The 22,117-nt window shown below is 42.6% G+C and overlaps 1 protein-coding gene across 1 annotated transcript in view; it reads left to right on the top strand.

Annotated features, from left to right (window-relative positions):
* Positions 1-22,117, top strand: part of NIM1K (NIM1 serine/threonine protein kinase) — a 69,961-nt gene that overhangs the window by 1,287 nt on the left and 46,557 nt on the right. The window lies entirely within an intron of this gene.

Raw genomic sequence — 22,117 nt, 5'->3', positions numbered from 1 at the left:
TTCTCCCCAGCTCTGTCCCTCCCATTCCCCCCTCCCCTCTCCCCGTACTTCTGAGCTCCGTGGACAAGAAGGCTCTATGTTAGACCCACCCTCCCCCACCCCATCCGCATCCCGCTTCAAAATAAAAGCGAGTGAATCACTTTCTAAACTCTCACCCGTGCAGTTCAGACAAGTTTGGAAATGAAATACATCGCGTTTGCACTGGAGGCCGCAGGAATCCAAAAGGGAAACAAACAAAACCAGACCGAAAAACGTATTCCGAGTTAAGATTGCAAATGGAAATCTAAAACGAGTGTTCGTTGATGGGAACATGATTGTTTGTGTGTGTGTGTGTTTGAAAAATATGTATCACACAAGTTTGCATCAATATTCAATGTGATTCACAGAAGCGCTTCAAAAGATGGTTTCTGTTAGTGTTGCAAAAGCACTTCTAATTTTGGTTGCCATGGTAACTGAAGAAGTCGCCCTGCTCCAAGGAGAGGCTGCCTAGCTGGAACCAGGAACTGCTCTTGAGGGGACCTCTTCATGTCCCCTCAGGTCTCCATGATAATAATTGCACTTATAAAAAGATACTTGTTTCTTTTTTTAAAACTAAAATCCCATGACTTTTTTTTTTAATTTTCTTATACTATCTTTCCAGGGTTTGCAATTTGTGCAACAGATTGTCCCTCTCAGAGAAATGAAAATAAACACTGCCCTCCAGCAAGTCAAATGGCCCCAGTCAGGCTGCCCCACCTCCCTTCCCACAGCCCACTGCACTCAACAGAGGACAGAAGAGAGTGTTTGATGTTCAAGGAATCCTGGCCTGAGACCAGAGCTCCCTCTCCATTTAGCATTTAAATTTGGAATCCTAATTAGCTTCCTAATTAGGAGATGTGGGAATGTGGGTGGTGGTCTGTTGGGAAAGAAGCTGAATCCAGCTTTCCATAGACTGGTGCTTGGTGTGCTGTTGAATTTGCCCAGTAAACCCTCATGGGTTTATTTTTGGCTTGACCACTGCTAAGTGGTAAGCCTGGAAAACCTTCAGAGCAGCCTCCTTCTGTGTCAGGAAAAAATGTGGATTGGATATTGGTTTGAGGTGTGTGCTTTTTTCTAACAACTAATCTGCATTTTAAATAAAAGCAGACTTGTATGAAATCTAAATCCGCCATTCGTAACTACAGATAGTCCAAAGCCCTTTCTGTCTTCAGTTTAGCCTTAAGTTTTTAGGTAAGAAGACCTTGTGTGGGGCAAGCAGTGGTGCCATTGCAGATACTTTCATCAGCACATCTTGGTGTCTTCAAAGAACCGTAATTATTTTAAAAAATATTTTCTTTATTCGTGATAGAGCACATGCATGAGCAAGAGAGAGAGAGAGAAGAAATTTCCACAGGGTCTGGTCATGCCACCATTCCCCACCCTCCAGTTCTCCAGCCCATCCAATCTTGGGCACTTGGCATGTATGCCAGAGTGTTTCAGGATGAGTCAGGGATTTGAACCACAGTCACTGTGTGGAATCTGGCTTCTCTCTCTCTCTCATTTTAAAAAATAATTATTTAACTTATTTATTTATTTACTTAAATTTGACCAGAGAGGGACAGAGAGAGAGAGAGGGAAAGTGGGAAAGGAAGCTGCTAGTTCTGGGACTCCATTCGAGGTCCAGTGCTTTCAATCACCAAGCCACCTGCTGGCCCCAAGATCTGACTTCCTTTGAGCAGTGCGTCACCACTACACCACAAAGCCAGTTCAAAGAACCATAATTCTTTACACATACATAAGGAGCTATGAATCCTGTAGATCAATTTTACATATTGGTAGTGTATGACCAGAAAATCTGAAAATCCCCTTGTCAAAATTTTTGTCAGAGGGCATGTGTGCTCCCTAGAGAGAGACAGAAAAAAAGAGAGAATGAGAAAACACCCTCATGGGAATGGTCACACCACAATCCTTTCTCCTCCATCTCTCCCTCCTTTGGGGATTTTGAGCATTCATGCATACATTCCCAGGGCATTTTTCAGGACACCAGGTTTAGGACTTGAACCATGGAGTTAGCCATATAGAATCCAACTACCTTAACCATTATGCCATGGGCTTGCCCCAGGCTTACAGTTTTTTGTTTGTTTGTTTTTTAGAGATTTTTGCTATAGAGCATGTTGGCTCACCAGAGAAAGAGACAGAAAGTGAGAAATCACCACTCAGAGGGCCACGCCAGGTGCGTATGTGTTCATGCTGCTCCACTCTCCTCTTGGGATTTTGAGCATGGACACACATGCACCTGGCGTGAGTTTTAGGCCACCAGCTTCGGGACTCAAACTGCGGTCAACTACATAGGAGTCCAGTGACATAACCATTATGCCATCTGCTGGTCCCGAGCCTTACAGTTTTAAAAAAGAAAAATAAAGATTTTGTCTTAGCAGGGTAGTTTAGTCACACACATAGCTCTGTTTTGAGAAAAAAGATAACATTAAATCTAACTTATTTGAATCTGATCACTGTATTTCTCTAGAAATTAAAAACTCTTAATTCATTGATTTTCCTTCAGCTGTTTAAAGGAAAAACTGTTTATAAAATTGGATTCATTAGCTATCTTGTCATTTTATGTTATCATTCTAGAATTGAAGTTACAAATTTAAGAAAAAGAAGGGCCAGGAGGTGTAATGGTGGTTAAGGGCGCTGAACCTAGCACCTTGTTTTCTCTCTCTCTCTCTCTCTCTCTTGTTCTCTCTGTGCCTCTCTGATAAAATTTAAATAAATAAATAAAGTTTTTAAAAAAGCTTTTTAAAAAAATTTAAGGAAAAGAAATAGATTCAATTATTTATGAAGCTTAATATTCTATAACTTAAATTAAGGAAATCAAAGTTCTTAAATTATTTAATCTCAAGAACTTCAAGGTTAGTCCAGCAGTTATTACAGTATCCTGAGGGATATTAACCAGTTTTACAGATGAGTAGGTTGTATGCAAAAGACAAGTGATTTCAGCTCTCCTATTGGTAAATTAAATCACCACCAGGTCTGTGAACATGAGTATAGGCCAAGATTTAGAGAAAATGAAGGTGAAAAGAGAGACGGGGTGGGAATGGTGGGAAGAATTTAAGATTAAAAAGAAAAATAAAACTGGGACCAGAAGATGGCATAATGGTTATGTTGCTGGACTCCCAGGTAGTCAACCGTAGTTTGAGTCCTGGACCTGGCGGCTTAAAACTCATGCTAGGCACGTGTTCGTGCATGCCCGAAATCCTGAGAGGAAAATAGAGAAGGGATTGTGGTGTGGCTATCCCTCCGAGGGGTTATTTCTTACTTTCTATCTCACCAACAAGTGCATGTGCCCTATAGCAAAAAAAAAAAAAAAAAAAAAAAAATTTAAAAAAAAAAAAAAAAAAAAAAAAACTATTAAAAAAAAAGAAAGAAAAATAAAAATGAGGAAAGAGTCTCAGAGAACAGAAAATTGATTAAAGAAAAGGGAGTAAGTTGCACAGAAGAAAAACCAAGTTGCAGAACTGGAATCTAAAAGGAACTTCACTCATCTTCCATGGAGGACAGTGGCAGTGTTCCAAAAAGCTGCAGGTAGGCAGGTATCTTTTTTAGCAAAAATCTGGGACTTGCTTGGAGACTCCCAGGGAGGTCTGAGTGGCAGACCCAAGTGCTTCCAGCTCCCTGCTATCTGCCTGTCCAGGTGGGTGAGTCAGCTTTGGGTGTCTGAATGAGGAGCTGCTCGCTAGTTCTTTCTTCTCAAGCCTCAGTTTCGTTGGAATAACTTATAGACACACTTGATTGCAAGTTGAAATTCTTTTTACTTTTAGAAAATTATTTAAATTGGGGTTGACAGGTGACATGTCGTTAAGGCACCGGACTCCCACGTGGCCGATCATGGTTCAAGCCCCAGACCTGGGGGCTTTCCATCTCTCTCTTTCTCTCTCTCTCTGGTGGGTGCACATGTCCTGTGGCAAATTAAAATAATAATAAGTAAAATTAAATAAGTAATTATTTAAAATTATTTCAATTATCAAAACAACAAATTCATCTAATTTTATGAACTAGAACATATTAGAAGATTATAACAAAGACAACAGTCCTGCTTCCCAGATAAAATCACTCAGCTCTTAGCTGTTTGATCAGTTACCATCCTGTTTCTAAATAATTCGCTTATGTTGCTGATTTATCAATTTTATTTATTTGTTTTACTTTATTTTATTTTTTGAGAGGTTTTTTTCACTATAGGGTGCGTGCGCTTGCCAGACAGACAGAGACAGAGAGACAGAAAGCGAGAAATCACCCCCCAGGGGGGATGGTCACGCCACAATCCCTTCTCCTCCATTCTCCTCTCGGGATCTTGGGCACGCCCGCACATGCGCCCGGCGTGAGTTCTAAGCCACCAGGTCCGGGACGCGAACCGCGGTCGACTACGTGGGAGTCCAGCGACATAGCCATTACGCTAACTGCTGGTTCCCTGATTTATCAATTTTAGAAAGAATCTATTGACTTATTCTCTTACTTTACCTTCTCCAACATCCCATCCTATACATAAAATTCCAAGAATTATTTTATTTTATTCATCATCATTATTATTGTTTTAATTTGACCAGAGAGGGACAGAGAGAGGAGAGAGAGAGAGAGAGAGAGAGAGAAAGTGAGAAAGCAAATCACCAGATCTGGGACTTGAACCATGGTTGGCCATGCGAGAGTCCAGTGCACTTAATCACCAAGCCACCTGCTGCCCCTCCCCCCTCCCCAACCTATATATTTTTGCGATATAATTTGTGGAAAGAAATAAACCAGAATACCATTAACAATACTCTTTATTTGAAAATGCCAGGCACTATAAAGCTCCTAAGAGCATCTAGCTTGGGGAAAGAGGATTAAAGCGTTCATAGGACTTTAGCCAGAGCAACCAAAATTCAGCTGGTTTCAGATAGAGCTGGTCAAGGATGGCTCTTTCAGCCGGGGGACTGTTCTTGGAGAGGAGCAGCCATTGTTTGGGTAACTGGGAGTTATACAGAGGGATGAGGAAGCAAAGTGAGAGACTGAAATCACGTGCTCGGTACTAAGGAGGAGGAGCTGCGGGGACAAGTCCTTCCGTGTCACAAATTATATTACGATTTTGTTGGTTTGTTATAGGGCACATGCACTCACTGGAGAGACAGAGAGAGTGAGGGAGATTGGAAGTGAGAAATCATATCCCGTTGGGCAGTAGCCGCTCTGAAATGGCCTCTCCTCCATTCTCCTCTTGGGATCTGGGCATCTAAGACAGGTCCTATTTTCTTCAATGCAATGGAAGCATTCTGCAGATGCACCTGGGAAGTGTGAGCTACAGCAGTATGGGAGAACATTCAGATCAACAGATGATGGTGAGAACCAGCGTGGAAGAGGTGGGGTGCGACTCAGTGAGACTACCACACCTGGAAGTGTGGGTGTCCCTACCTGCATAGAGACCAAATGGAATGTGGGTCTGATGTTTTTGACTTTTCCTTGGAGCCTCAGGGATTACGTGAGGCTGGGAAGTCAATGAGAGAGCATTGTGTGCAGACAGACACCTCCTGGGAGCCTGGGCTGCTTTGATCTCCTAGTCTCCCTTTTTGGGAGACTTGACCCCCTTTACTCTCCTGCAATACGTGACAGTCAGCACCTGCTTCACTACTGATGAAGGATGTGTGCGGCCAGAAGTACCCACTTAGCATCATTTTCAAAGATTTAAAATCAAGCCTTGGGGGCCAGTAGGTGGCATGGTAGTTAAGGCACTGGACTCTCACATGGCCAACCACAGTTCAAGTTTTGGACCTGGTGGCTTGAAAATCATGCCAGGCATGTATGCATGCATGTGCCCAAAATCCTGCAAGGAGAATGGATTGTGGTTTGGCCATCCCCCTCCCCACCCCCCCAACACACACACCGCCCCAGTGGTAGGGGGATGATTTTTCACTTTCCCTCTGCCTCTCTCTCTGGTCAAGGCACATACACTATGGCAAGAACTTCAAACAAAATGAATAAATAAAATCAAGCGTTGGGGCCAGCCTTATAGCCTAGTATTTAAGGAAGCCAGATCCCACACGGCCAACCACAGTTCAAATCCTGACCCCTATGACTTGAAAAACATGCTGGTGTGTGTGTGTACATGTGTGCCCCAAATCCCTACAGGATGGAAAAATGGAAGAGAAGGTATTGCAGTGTGACCCTTGAGGGGTACCTCCCACCCCCTTTCTTTCTTCTCTCTCTGGAGAGTGTGCATGCCCTCTGGCAATTTTTAAAAAAGAGCAATATGTTTGGCTCCAAATAACAAAAGGACTTTCCTACTTTTAGATAAAAGTTTATTTTTCTTGCAGAAGGAGCGGTCTAGAGAGGGAGTTGATAGCTTTGTTTTAGCTACCACCAGAGACCTGGTTTATGTCTACTTTCTTTCCTCTTCTTCTTCTTTTTTTATTTAATTTAATTAATTAATTTATTTTTATTTGACCAGAGAGGGGCAGAGAGAGAGAGGGAAAGTGAGAAAGCAAGCCACCAGGTCTGGGATTGGAACCCCGGTCAGCCATGTGGGAGTCCAGTATCCTTAACCACTCTGCCACCTGCCAGCTGCCGGTTTATGCCTACTTTCTATTCCGCTGTCCTTTCTTTTGCCCTCCTAGTTGTCTCTTTGCAGTTGTTAGGTGATTATTACACCTCTAGGCACAGGAAGAAGGTGGAAAGAGCCAAGCCAGCTACAATAACACGCTTTTAGCACGAAAGCCCAATCATCACAAACCCCTCGCTAAGGTCTCATTGAGCACAACTGTCTTGCAGCCACCCCCATCTGTGAGGGAGGAAGAGAAACCAGGCTTTCTAGTTTCTATCACAGAACAAGGCAAGGGAAGAAGGGACTTTTTCTTTCCTGGTTGAGTGAGCCAGCCCCCAGTGGTGTCCACCCACCATCACTGTCAGGGACAGCGATGGTTTGCACCTGTTGTCCCAGTGGGATTATTAATAGCATCCTATTCTACTCTCAAAAGTGTCTTGGCTTGAACAACAAATTCTTTGTTCACCTTATTTATTGAGCACTTGCCGTATCTTGTAAGCTCTCATTAAGGAATAATGATTAATAAGACAGAAAGAACACACCATAAGATAAATAACAAGCTGAGTTTACACGCAGTAAATGCCTGCGTGGTACAGACAGAGGCGTGCTGAGTTTCGGGGGAGAGAAATGAGTGTGAATTGAAAACGACGTGGGAGGAGCAGGACAGGATGGAGAGGAGGTGTAGGGAGGGGGTCTAACACCAGAGCATGACAGTCCTGGACTGGGCACCATCGGGAAAATTGAAAAGTGCACAGTTTATATGCCAGAGGCTTTTCTTTGAAAAGATTAGCAAATATACTTTGTCTAAGACATGAAAACTTGGGAATGTGAGGTAGATTGTGAGCCAGTCTGGACCCGGGGTTAAAGGAGCTGAATCCCACATGAATTTGAGTCCCAGACCTGGCAGTTTAAAAGACACACTAGGCACGTGTGCATGGATGCCCAAAACACTGAAAGGAGGAAGAAATGGAGAAGAGATTGTCACGTGACCATGCCTCATGCTTCCTCTCTCTCCCTCTCTTTCTCTCGTTGGCCAGTGACAAAGAAAAATAAATAAAAGAGGTACACTGTATGCATTGTTAAGACAATGATTTGGCCTAAGAGTATTCTGAGGACATCCAAGGCACAGAATAAAACACATTTATATTTGTTAAGCCAAATATACTATTTTTGCCATCACAGAACTTACCACAAAATTTCACATGTAATAAAAAAAATTTTGGGGGGGTTAACCAGTGATGTGGTGGTTAAGATGACTGGACCCCACGTGGTCAGCCACATGATTCAAGTTCATACCTGCAGCTTGACAAACACATCTCAGGTGAGTGTGCATGCATGCCCAAAATCCTGAGAGGAGAAAGGGGGAGGGATTGTGTTATGGCCACCCCCTTGGGGGGTGGTGCATTCTCATTTTCTCTCTCTCTCACTCTGATAAGTGCACACACCCTATAGCAAACTAAAAACAAAAAAAAGAAAAATATGTGTGGTTTTTTTCTGAATTATTTGCATGATAATCATGTAGTTAAAATATAACTTTGAGCTATTTAGTAATAAAGTCTTCTTTGATCAACAGAATATTTTACATTTTCTAATTGTTTTAGTTGATCTCAGATGAAAATATTTATAGTTGTTTATTTTTCCCCTTAACTTGACATTTTTTGGAGAGGATTTTTTTGTTTTATTTTTCTATAGGGCGTGTGCTCGCTGGAGAGAAAGAGAGAAACAGGGAGACAGAAAGGGAGAACATGGGAACCAGCAGTTAGCGTAATGGCTATGTTGCTGGACTCCCACGTAGTCGACCGCGGTTCACGTCCTGGACCTGGTGGCTTAAAACTCACGCCGGGCGCGTGTGCATGTGTGCCCAGGATCCTGAGAGGAGAATGGAGGAGAAGGGATTGCGGCATGGCCATCCCCCCGGGGGGTGATTTCTCGCTTTCTGTCTCTATGTCTCTCTCTGTTTGTCGTCTCTATGTCTCTCTCTCTGTCTGTCTGGCAATGACACGCGCCCTATAGCAAAAACCTCTCAAAAAAAAAAAAAAAAAGAAAGGGAGAACTCACTCCTCCAAGGGGGGATGACCATGCTGCAATCCCTCCTCCTCTACTTTTCTCTTAAGATTTTGGGCATGTACACACATGTGCTAGGCATGAGTTTCAGGTCTCCAGGTCCAGGAATTGAACTGTAGTCGACTGTGTGGGAGTCCAGTGATGCAACCATTATGTCAACTTGACTTTTAAAATCTCCAATATTTGTTTTAGACACTCATTCATTCTGCTGGGCTGACTGATAGGCTGATATAGCTGAAAGAGAGAGAAAAGAAATTTGGTTCTAGCCTGCCCCTGCCACTAACTAACAAGTCTCTTTACCTCTCTGGATGTTTTTACTCAAATACAAAATGAGAGTCCAGCAAGTGGCGTGGTGTTAAGGGCACTCTCTCTCTCTCTGTCCCTCCCTGGTCAAAAATAAATAAATAAATAAATAAATAATAAAATGAAGTTAAATAAAATAATTCCTTTTCTTTTTTTTCTTTTCTTTCTTTTTTTTTTTTTTTTTTTTTTTTGGGAGTAGGGCATGTGAGCTTGCCAGAAAGACAGAGAGAGACACAGAGACAGAAAGTAAGAAACCACCCTCGGGGGGATGGCCACATCACAATACCCTCTCCTCCATCCTCCTCTCAGGATCCTAGGCACACACACAAACACACACACACACGCCCCTGGCATGAGTTTAAGCCACCAGGTCTGGAACTTGAACCGTGGTTGACTACATGGGAGTCCAGTGACATAGCCATTATGCCAACTACTGGTCCCCAAATAAAATAATTCTTCAAAAAAATACAAAATACAAAATGAGAGATCAAATAATCCTGCAGGCTTTTTCACTTTGGACTTCTGAAAGTCCCTTGAGTGTGCTCGAGTTACCAAGGGAAACAGAATCAGCCGATCTGCTTGGAGTCCCTGGTTAGTCTGGTATAGGGAAGAGTTAGGAAGTTAAATTGCAGGCCCAGCTGTGGTGGTGGCGGGTGCTGCTGCATGACACTGGAACCACATGGGAAGGCTGGGTTTGGATCTGGGGGGACCCGAACATACTGGGGTGCCCATGCTTACATCTCTGGTCCTGGTTGACCAAGAGGCTGTCAGGAGGATCAGTGTGGTGAGACCATGTCAAGAGTACCTCTCTGTCTTTTCCTCTATGAAATAAAAAAATAAACTTAAAGAAGAAAAAGGAGAGAAAAAAAATAATTGAAAAGAAAAAGAAAGAAGAAAGATTGCAGACGAAAACAAAGACCACAAAATTCATGGAGTACCTGAAGTCTGGCTAAGCAAACTGCCATTTGTTTCTGGCAGAGGGAAGACATTTCCTAAGCCGGGATGAAGGAAGGCCAGTATGAAAAAAAAAAAAAAAAAGGATGCTGAATGAGTTGAAGTGAAGAAAAACTGACAAGGAAGAAAAAGACACATTACAATCCAAGTTCTGAGCTATTTGATGATGTTCAATGGCCCAGCAATACCAAAGAGGAGGGTAGGATCTCCAGAAAGCCAAGTTCCAGGCTTAGCTCACCTGTTGTTGGGTTGCTGCCCCAAGATTTTTTGTTTTAAGTTTGTTTATATTTAAGAGAGAGAAGCCCCTCCAACCAAGTCTTCCCATCATGACCCACCCCCGCTGCAGCCGGTCCAGGTCATGTGCAAGTGTGCATATGCCCAGCACGTATAGGGAGACCTCGGGATGAGAACTGGGAATTTCTTTTCTTCTTCATCTTTTTTTTTTGAGAGGTTTTTACTATAGGGCACGCGCGCTCGCCAGAAAGACAGAGAGATAGAAAGTGAGCAATCACCCCCCAGGGGGAATGGCCAAGCTGCAATCCCTTCTTCTTCATTCTCTTCCTGGGATCGTGGGTAGGCATGCACACACACATGCCCAGCATGAGTTTAAGCGACTGGGTCTGGGACTCGAACTGTGGTTGACTACATGGTAGTCCAGCGACATAGCCATTATGCCAACTGCTGGTCCAGTGAACCTGGGACCTTCTTATGTGGGTCTAGTTGTGTTACCATTGCACACTCTGGTCCTGTGTCCTGAGATTATTATTTTCTTTTTCTTAGTTTACTTCTATGAGAGAGAGAGAGAGAAAGAGAGAGAAAGAGAGAGAAAGAGAGAGAAAGAGAGAGAGAGAAACCTCAATAGATCAATAGGCTCTTCCGGGCGCGTGTGCGTGCATGCCCAAGATCCTGAGACGAGAATGGAGGAGAAGGCAATGTGGCGTGACCGTCCCCTCTGGGAAGTGATTTCTTACTTTCTGTCTCTCTCTGTCTGTCTGGCTAGCGCACGCGCCCTATAGCAAAAAAATCTCTCCAAAAAAAAAAAAAAATAGATCAATAGGCTCTTGACACCAAGATCCACTCCTAGTCTTCAGTCAGCCCCAGATCATGCACTCACTGTGCTCTGGGAGGTCTCTGGACATGAACTGGAAACCTTCTCATGTAGGAGGACCTTACAGAGTATCACACTTTACTGCCACACCGCTGTCGGGCTCCGCTGAGATTTTCTAATGGCACCTAACTTGTCTCATTTTGACACAGTCTATTGCTGGCTGTTCTTTAGCTTCTTTCTTCCCACCCTCATTTTGCTACCACTGGAATGATACTATGGCTCTTAGTTTTCCTCCTGACCACCTTCTCGGACCCCAAAGCTCCTTCATTAATTAGCAGGTGCAAACAAAGACCTTTTAGCCTCCCTTCAGTTCCTAAGGAGAGCAGTTCTTATGCTTTAGGACTAAATTTATGCTACTACTGTCTACATTATCTATAGTAAAATAGAACACTCATCTATAGGGTTTCTATAGTGAATTATGGTGATATTAACAGTGCTGGTCTCAACTTGTAAAAATCTCTCCTATCTAAAAGACAACCCCAATGTTTTGAGCTTTATTTCCTTATCACTTTTATTTTTGAAATGTAAGATTTAGAATCTATTTAATTTGTATGCTTGGTTATCCCGACCAGTTTTTGCTTAGATTTTCCCTTGGGAAACAATGTTATCAAAGTGCTGGATAAATTAGTACTAAAATTAGTACACTGATTCTTTAGGGAGCATCCGTACATGGATGTTGGTATTTCATTTTCTATTGGGATGGTGATGCTGGACTGAAGTCTTCAAGGTACCAAGGAATCTTATTCCTGACTCATTCCAGGTCCCAGCCAGAGCCACTCTCAAATGCGATTTGGAATTTGGGGGAAGTTGTTTCTCTGCTGTAAATTCTCATCTGTCTCCTCTAACTCATCTTCCTCATTCCTAAAACTCTTTCATTTAACTTTTATGAAATCTTCCTCAGGTAGATTTTGATTTTCTCAGCTTTCTTTGTCAGTAGATAGAATCATTTCTGACCACTTGCTTCTCCAGCTAACTGATGGAAATGGAGACTAAGATTCTGTTCAGTTTTATGCCCAGAACAACCCATTAATGCCTTCTGGAAAGACGCTTAAAATCCTAGCCTTCTGTGACTATTCTGGATGACTTGCATGTGCCAGTTTTGTTCATACTATTTCCCCCCCCCCCAGAGGGGGCATGCACTCACCAGAGAGAGACAGAGAAAGGAGAGGAAGAAAGCACCCCTCAGTGGGGCACAGTCATGCTGCAATCTCTTCTCTGCATTTCTTCATCCTGTCATGATTTTGGACAGACAGGCCCACCTGCCTGGCCTGCAAGCCCTCAGGGCTGGAACTTGAACACTGAGGCCATGTGGGATCTGGCCCCCTTAACCACCAGGCTGTGAGACCATCCCTGTTCATATTTCTTTCAAAATTATGAAAATGTTTGCAGTTCTGGAATTTGGAGATGAGAATAGGCATACCAATCTTTGGCTTAAAATTACAGCAGATCTGTTTGTTTCTATGTGTTATGGAACATAAGACTAGATATAGCATCTTAAGTATATTCACACACACACACACACACACACACACACACACACACACAATCCAGTTCAGATTTCTACTGAAATTCACTAAGTTTGTTTGGGGGAAGGTTTATGTCTCTATAGTATTGAATATTCTTTGTTAAACATGCTCTGTTTTTTCCATTTATTACATCTTGTTTTATGCTAATAACTTTTGTAATTGTTTCTATTTATGTCCCTCTCAGCTCCTTTAAGTATCCTTTCTTGGGGGAGGAGGAGGAGATTTTTGCTATAGGGTATGTGCACTCGCCAGAGAGACTGAGAGACAGAAAGCGAGAAATCAGCCCCCAGAGGGGATGGCCACACCGCAATCCCTTCTCCTCCATTCTCTTCTCAGGATTTTGGTCATGCACCCACACAAAGCAAGTGTGAGTTTCAAGCCTCTGGGTCTGGGACTTGAACTGTAGTCTGCCATATGGGAGTCTAGTAACGTAACCATTATGCCATCTGCTGGTCCCAATTCTTAGGTATCTTAAGAATTTTATTGGGACCAGCAGTTAGCATGTGCGTGTGTGCTCAAGATCCCGAGAGGAGAATGGAGGAGAAGGGATTGCGGTGTGGCCATCCCCTCTGGGGGCTGATTTCTCGCTTTCTATCTCTCTGTCTCTCTGTCTGCCTGGTGAGCGCACGCGCCCTATAGCAAAAAAAAAAAAAAAAAAAAAAAGGAAAAAAGCTCTCCAAAAAAGAATGTTATTGCTATTTGTTGAATGAAACAAGTTGTAATAACTACATTTCTGTATTACTCAGTTATTGTTGGTGAAAACAAGTGTTACGGAATTTTGTGCGTTATTCTTGTCTCCAGCAGTGCTTGTTGAATTTATTAGTTCTAATAGTTAATGAGTAGTTTTTGAATCTCCAGGGTTCAACATTTCTACAAGTAAGAACAATGTTACTTCTTCCTTTTCAACATGTAGTTCTTGCCTACTTTCATTAGTTAGAAGCTCCAATTAATATGGAATGTAAGCAGTGTTAGCAGGCACGCTTGTTTCCTTCCTGACTTTTTATAGAAGTCATTCTCTAAATGCCATTTAAAAAGATGTTTGATGTAAGTTTTTGGTAGACAGCTTTCACTAGGTTGAACAAGTTTCCCTTGATACCTGGTTTGCTAATATTTTTATGAATAAAGAGTGTACAATATTACTGAATGTTTTTTCTGTATCTACTCAGATGACCTTTTGGATTTGCCCTTAATTCATGTGTTGAATTAATTCAGAAGCCTTTTATTGTTAAGCATGCGTACATTCTTGGGAGAAATTTCATTTGGTTCTGTTTCATCTTACAGTCTCAGTATCTATATATTATGAGTGAAATTAGCGTGTGTGTGTGTGTGTGTGTGTGTGTGTGTAGAAAGAGAGAAAGAGAGAGCACATGTGCCCTGTACCAAATCAATAAGAATAATAATTAATTAATATATAATTTTTAAAAGACCGTATACACACACACACACACACACACACAAGTACTTCTCTGTAGAAGAGAAGTATTCTCTACAGTATACACACACACACACATATATATATATATTATATTTCTCTATATATACAAACTAGGCTGGACCTCACAGTGGTGGCCTGTTTTTTAAAATTATTTATTTATTAATTATTATTATTAATTTGCTATAGGGCACATGTGCTCACCAGAGAGAGAAAGCAAACCATCAGGTCTGGGACTCAAATTGTGGGCCATGTGGGAGTCCAGTGCCTTAACTGCATGCCATCTGCTGCCCCCATGTGGCTGTTTCTTAGGCATGATGTCCCATTGCATAGCAAATGGAGACCGCAAGTGGAATCAGGTGGACCTGGATCCCATGACAGCCCAGTCACTCCCTAGATCTCTGAATGTGGACAAATGTCTCAGCCTCTCCAAACTATAGTTATTGTAGCAGAGCAGTAGGAATGTTAATTTCTATCTTACAATGCTTGTTATAATGATTAACTCAATAGCATAAGAATATTTAGCACAAGATCTGGTATATAGTCAGTGCTTGATGAAAGTTTTACTATACTTAACCACTTATACTGACTGAAATGCTAGCAATACTATCCTAATACCAATGAAAAGAATGGCTACTTCCAAATGTCCTTGAAAAGGTGCTACTAATTCGTGGTTTATATTATAGCACCTGTTACATATTATGATGTTACATAGGATTATGTCATCAATATGTGAGCTGAGTTCAGGATGGAGCAAGTCACACTGGGCTAGCCGAGAGAGGGGTAGGGATCTTAAAAGGGAAGAAGAGAAGAGTATGTTCAGTTAGAACCAGGTAGGCGAAGCTGCTGAGCATGAAGGGCTGTTTTATCATAGGAAATGTCAAGCCTTAAGAATAACTTGCATAAATGAAGCAGATCGCCAAACTCTCCTCCAGGACTGGATATCTAACTATGGATCTTTGATCTTTAGGAGAAAGGGCCTAGGTAATCCTAGTAAATGCTAACCTTCCATATCCTAGCTTTAAATCACTGCTAATTAGTGTTGGTTTTGGCTTCCCTGGGGGGAAATATAAACAGAAAGATGACAAGGAATAGAGAGAAGGGCGTTGGCAAGTATATGTTTGCAGAACTGTCTGGAGGACTTGAGAAGGTCCTGAAAATAAGGCAGAGATTATCTCTCATGCTTTAAAATAAAGTAAATTCAGCTGAAGGCTACCAACATCACACCCTAGAAATAAAAATAGGCAAAATGAAGTCTTTTTTACTCTTGGTGTGATCATTTTAACCCTTGACAGTTTTCCAAGAAGAAGCCATAATCAGGTTTTCTTTTGTTTGTTTTTTTCGGAGAGATTTTTGCTATAGGGCATGTGCACGCGCCAGAGAGACAGAAAGACAGAAAGTGAGAAATCACCCCCCAGGGTGATGGCCACACTACAATCCCTTCTCCTTCATTCTCCTCTTGAGACTTTGGCCACGCACGCACATGCACCTGGTGTGAGCTTCAAGTCGCTGGGACAGGGACTCGAATCACGGTCGACTATGTGGGAGTCCAGCAATGTGACCATTATGCCCATAATCAGGTTGTTTTTACTGTCAGTGGGCTGAAGCAAATAAATAATGTCTGGAAACACTCTGATGCCTTCCAACTCAAATAATCTTAGGAATGTCCACCTGCATCTGAGGTGTACTTTGCTGGAATCTTAGAATATCCTACCAAAGCAATGGACTTCTCCTCGTGTTTCGGAAATTTTCCAACCAGAGGTGCTCTGGTGAACGGCACTTGTTATAGACCCGCCCTTGTTTCCGGAAAGAACACTTTAAAGTTGTTTTTGCTTTTTTTTTTTCGGTGGGTTGGGGTATTTTTAAAAATTTGCCATTTCTTTTTCACTATAGGACAGTTACTTATAGTGGAGGCCTTCCTTTTTTTTTCTAGCCAAAAAAAGATTGTTTGCGGGCCAGCCCCATGACCTAGTGGTTGAGGGAGCTAGCTCCCATATGGTCAACTAGTTTCAGTCCCAGCTCAGGCAGCTTGAAAAACACGCCAAGAGGGGACCAGCAGTTAGCGTAATGGCTATGTCGCCAGACTCCCACGTAGTCGACCGCGGTTTGCGTCCCGGACCTGGCGGCTTAAACTCTGGCCAGGCGCGTGTGCGTGCCCAGGATCCCGAGAGGAGAATGGAGGAGAAGGGATTGCAGCTTGGCCATCCCCCCTCGGGAGTGATTTCTCGCTTTCTGTCTCTCTGTCTCTCTCTGTCTGGTGAGCGCACATGCCCTATAGCAAAAACCTCTCTTAAAAAAAAAAAACATGCCAGGAGCATGTGTGTGCAAGCCCCAAATTGCAACACAATACAAAGATGGGGAGGGATTGAATTGCAGCACAACTGTGCCCAGCTGTGGGGTGCTTTCCCTCTCTGTCTCTATCTAGCAAGTGCGTGCACCCTCTGGCAATTTTTTAAAAAGGATGTTTATGCGAACCACTCATCACTTAATGACCTACCTGTTTAACGACAAGTTCTCTAACACCAAGAATCCCCTTTCTCAGTCTTAGTCCTGATATCATTGCTTCCTAAATCATTGTATTTCTGGATTCAAAACTTGTGAAAATCTCAGTTTTGGAGTGCTGGACTCTACTATCCCAAACAGGTGGGCCAATTTATTGTAGCAGGGATGTCATTTTTACACAGATGGCCATCAGAGACAGGTCATATTTTCACGTAGCAGTAGAGAGAAATGTATGTTTTTAGCCCTTAACCAAGAAACTCTCTGTTGTAAATATGAAGAGTAAAATAGGTTGGCTTGTGGGGGGGGGCACAGGGACACATGGTGATGGTGTAGGGGTAATGCACTGCTCAAGTGAAGCTGGACCCATGGTTCAGTTCCCGGTCCACCTGTACACGCCGGGCACACACTTACAATCTTGGCTCACTGGGAAGGCTGGAGGAGTTGGTTCTGGCATGAACCCTGTTGAAGGTGCTTATCTCCCTGTTCCTCAACCATGAAAGAAAGCAATAAACTTTAAAACAACAACACCAAAAGCACACAAAAGCTTGGGACCAGCAGATGGTGTAATGGTTACATCACTGGACTCCCACATGGCCGACCACGGTTTGAGTCCCAGACCTGGTGGCCTGAATGAAACACATGCCGGGTGTGTGTGTGTGCGTGTATAAGCCCAAAATTCTGAGAGGAGAATGGAGGAGAAGGGATTGCGGTGTGACCATGCCCTCCAGGGGTGATTTCTCACTTTCTGTCTCTCTGTCTCTCTGGTGAGCACCTGGACCCTATAGCAAAAATCTCTCTCAAAAACAAATAAGCAAACAAACAAAAACACAACTGCAAAAGCTTATACTGCAGAATCGGTTTCTTGACTTCTCCACTTGCACCCCTGCGCCATTTCTCTCCACCCTGAGAACTGGGTGCGCAACATGTGCAAAAACTGTCTTGTAGATCGCAGATACCTTTCCTTACAGATAGATTTCCACTTCAATGAAGAGAAGCTGCTATGCTGAAGCTCTCAGAAAGGTGCCTATTTCATGGACCTCATGACTGCTCTCCCTACACATCTTCACAATTACAAATAATTCATGCAATTGGGCTAAGGTAGTGCAGGAGCAGGGAAGGGGGAGGCGGAGGTAGGTGCAGGCTCAGAATCACAGCAGAAACCTTCTTGCATATTTCTGAATCTTTTCATGTTCAGTCTGCGACCTTTTTGCAGTTTCCTGCATTTAAATAATGTGTAGTCTCGAGGGTTCAAGCTTTGCTCGAGAGCTACCCTGTGAGATGAGAGATCCTCATTATCTACTTTCATTTGCCACCTTGGGGAGATTTTTTTTTTTTCCAGTCAGAAATACTAGGTCAATTAGCAAACACCATGGAACAGTGTGTAATTCTCAGAACTGGCTCCGAAAACCCTCTGGCTCCCTGATGTGCAACACTTAAACTGCCGCTCTGCCATTGTGTAATCACGTCTTCAATCAGCACAAATCGGTTCCTGCTCTGGGGAAGAAAGGTCTCTAATTACATTTACTTCTCTCTTCCTCAGTCAGGAAGGTCTTCTGTGCAGACGCCTGGCCCCACAGTCCTTGGGGTGGGAAATGTGCAGCCACCCTGGGAAGGCCTGTCTCTCCTTCTAGAGAGCAGTTTGCATTGCTTTTCCAAGCCTGGTGGGCCTGCATGGTCTTGGATTCATGATTCATGCCTTTAATAGATTTACCTTATATACTAGGCTCCTTTGAGACATAAGACTAGTTTAGTTTTGACATGTATTTTCTCTTCCTGTGAAGTTCAGGTTATTTCTTGTACCTCGATGATTTATGAATTTCCTCCTCCCCAGAGGTTTTATGATTCCCATTGAGATGAATATTTATTTGATTAAAAGAAGCAATTTACTGTTTTCATTCTGGCAGATCTATAGGTAGAAGCCTAGACAGAGATGTAAATCTGCTTCATTACCATTTTCTTTCCTGAGTAGCATTTAAAAATGTAGAGATGCTATGTTTAATATGGACTAAATCTCTTTGCTTTCCCCTGAAGACTTCAGGAATGGTGATCTGTGAGGTGAACTGAAGGAGTGTCCTCTGTGGAAACCGGTGTTTGCTCATGGCTGGGCCTGAGTGAACCCCCCTTATGAATCTTGAACTGTGGGTTCTGGACAGAGAAAAGAAAGGCGGCCCCGGCAGAGAAGCAGAGGCTGTGGCCATGAAGACATAGGGCTGCCTTCTCCCGCTGAGATGCAGGATTTGAGTTTAAATGAGATCAGAGCATTTGATACCTTCCAGTAGCATGACAGAGGAAGGGTCAGAGACGAGGTCACAACATAAGACAGCATCATACTTGCTGCTTGAAGCTGTTTGGGGTTGGTGAACATTTCACGTAAAGGAAATTATACAATGTGGTTCTTTGCGATGGGTTTCGTTCACTTAGTATATATTTTTTTCAAGGTTTTTCCATGTTATAGCATTTATCAATACTTCCTTTCATTTTATTGCCAAAGAATTTTCCATTGTATGGATATGCCACATTTGTTTATCCATTCTTCAGTGGGTGGACCTTGGACTGTTTCCACTTTCTGGCTATTATAAATAATGCTTCCATGGTTATTTAGGTACAAGTCTTCATGGGGACATATGTTTTTATTCTCCTGGGTACATACCTAGGAGTGGAATTGCCAGATTACATTTTTAAAAAATTTTACTTATTTATTTTAATTTGACTAGAGAGGGACAGAGTTAGAGAGAGAGAGAGAGAGAGAGAGAGAGAGAGAGGTACGATGAGAAAGCAAGCCACCAGGTCCCACCAGGTCCTGGACATGCAGGAGTCCAGCGTCCTTAACCACCAAGCCACCTGCCAGCCCACCAGATTACATATGAATTGTTTAAAGAACTGACAGATTGTTTTTCAAAGTCCTGCATCATATTTTATTTCCACCAGAAGTTTATGAGGGTTTCAGTTTCTCCACATCTCATTAATCCTTGTTATTCAACTTTTTTTATTCTAGCTATCCTAGTGGGTATAAAGTGATATCTCATTGTGGTTTAGCATTCCCTGATGGATAATAATGTAGAGCATGGGACCAATAGTTGGCGTCATGGCTGTGTCGCTGGACTCCCATGTAGTCGACCACGGTTTGAGTCCCGGACCCAGTGACTTAAACTCATGTCAGGCACGTGTGTGTGCACGCCCAAGATCCCAAGAGGAGAATGGAGGAGAAGGGATTGCGGATTGCAGACTGGCCATCCCCCCGAGGGGTAGTTTCCTGTGCTTATTAGTCATTTGGGTATCTTGTCTAGAGATTTGTGTTTTCATATCATTTGCCTGTTTTTAAATTGCGTTATTTATCTTTTTACTGTTGAATGGTGTTCTATATAATTTTTTTTTTTAAAGAGAGAGATTTTTGTTATAGGGTGTGTGTGCTTGACACAGAGACCGAGAGAGACTTAGAGACAGAAAGCAAGAAATCACTTCCCAGGGGGATGGTCATGCCTCAATCCATTCTCCTCCATTCTCCTTTCAGGATTTTGAGCATGCACGCACATGTGCCCGGTGTGAGTTTCAAGCTGATGGGTTCGGGACTCAAACTGCGGTGGGCCGTGTGGGAGTCCAGCAATGTAACCATTATACCATCTGCTGGTCCCTTTTCTTTTTGAAAGATTTTTGCTGTAGGGTGTGTACGCTAGCTGGAGAGACAGAGAGAGACAGAGAGACAGAAAGCATAAAATCACCCCCCGGGGGAATGGTCATGCTGCAATCTCCTCTCCTTCATTCTCCTCTCAGGATCTTGGGCATGCACACACATGTGCCTGGCATGAGTTTTAAACTGCTGGGTCTGGGACTCAAACTGTGGTTGACTACGTGGGAGTCCAGCGACATAACCATTACACCATCTGCTGGTCCTTCCTTTCTCAGTTTTAAGAATTATTTACTCTTATTTATAATTGTTATTATTATTTTTAATTTGACCAGAGAGAGGGAGGTAAAGTAAGAAAGCAAGCTGCCAGGTCTGGGACTTGAACTATGGTTGGCCATGTGGGAATATAGCATCTTAACCACCACACCACCTGCTGGCCTCTGTAGACTTTTTTTTTAAAAGAAATATTTATTTAACTTCATTTATTTGTTTGTTTTAATTTGACCAGAAAGGGGGGGGGGAGGGAGAAAGCAAGCTGCCAGGTCCAGGACTTGAACCACGGTTGGCCATGTGGTAGTTCAGCACCCTTAACCACCATGCCACCTGCTGGTCCACCTCTATAGATTTTTAATACAAGTCAAAAGTAGAGACATGACTTACAATTTTTCCCCCCTGTTTTGTGGGTTGTCTTTTCATTTTCTTCCTTTTTCTTTTTTAGATTTTTGCCGTAGGGCATGTGCACTCTCTGGAGAGAGATAGAAGAAGATAGGGAAGAAGTGAGAAATCACCTCCCCACCCCAGTGGGTATGGCCACATGACAATCCCTTCTCCTCCATTTTCCTCTCGAAATTTTAGGCACCCATGCATACCCAAGGTGATTCTCAAGTCACTGGGTTTGGGACTCAAACCATAGTCAGTCATGTGGCAATCCAGGGCCTTAACCACCACACTACCTGCTGACCCCTTCCTTTTATGTTTTAATTTAAAAATTTTTATATTGCCAAAGGTCATGTGCATTTGCCAGAAAGAAAGAGAGAGAGAGAACCCTCCAACAGTGTGTAGTCATGTCACGATCCATCTTCCTCCATTTCTCCATCCAGTCAGGATTTTTGGCATACACACATGTGCACCCAGCATATTTTTTACGTCGCCAGGGCTGTAATTTGATCTGTGATTGGCCGTGAGGGATCTGGCTCCATATATACGGGGCTTAACCACTGCTCTATGGGCGAGCCCTGTCTTTTCACTTTTTTAATGGTGTTCTTTGATGTACAAAAATTTTAATTTTTATGATACTTAGTTTATCTATTTTTTCTTTTATTCGTATTGTTGATGTCATGTTTAAGAAACTATTGTTTAAGGTTGCAAAGATTTATGCCTACATTTTCTTCTAAGAGTTTATAGCTTTAGTTTTTACATTTGGGTCTTTGGGGCATTTGGAGTTCATTTTTGTTTATGGTGTGAGGTAGGAGTCTAACTTCATTCTGCATTAAGATAGCTCTATTTTTTCATGATATTTTAAGTTATTTTCTTAGTGAATACTCTATGCATACAATACACATTTTAACTTATCAGAATCTAGTTTAGTTATACAGTAACCTAATTCCTCTCTGCTTTGCTCTTAATCATATCCCCTGTACCTGAAACAGTGTTTGTCACATGATAGGTGCTCATTTGATACATAAATAAATGAATAATAAGCTCAACACTGACATTAATAAATAAACTCTCAGAGAGTCCCAATAAAATGAGAAACTGAATAAGGGAGAAATGAAGAGAATGAGGTTAAATGGGTTTTGGTGATGGTAAGGGAAAGGTGATAGTCAAAATGGAAAGTAAGAAGAGAATGTCTCTCTAACTCAAGTAGCTCCTTGAGAATAGGGACTACGTCTTATGTGTCTTAAGCCTGGCACAGTGCTTGGCCTGTAGTAGTTGCTCAGTAAATGAATGAATAAAGCATTTTGTGGAGGTGCAGATCTTGGAGGTTGAGGCAAGAGAGCTGGCCTACTCATTGTAGCACAGGTAGCGTACTAGAAGCCACATGGCTAACCATGTGTTTGTATCCCAAGTGGGATCCAAA

Source organism: Tupaia chinensis, unplaced genomic scaffold, assembly GCF_000334495.1.
Source record: "Tupaia chinensis unplaced genomic scaffold, TupChi_1.0 Scaffold144378_1, whole genome shotgun sequence".
NCBI lineage: Eukaryota > Metazoa > Chordata > Mammalia > Scandentia > Tupaiidae > Tupaia > Tupaia belangeri.
Note: the sequence above shows the minus strand (reverse complement) of the source record. Positions and strands in the feature narration are given on the sequence as shown.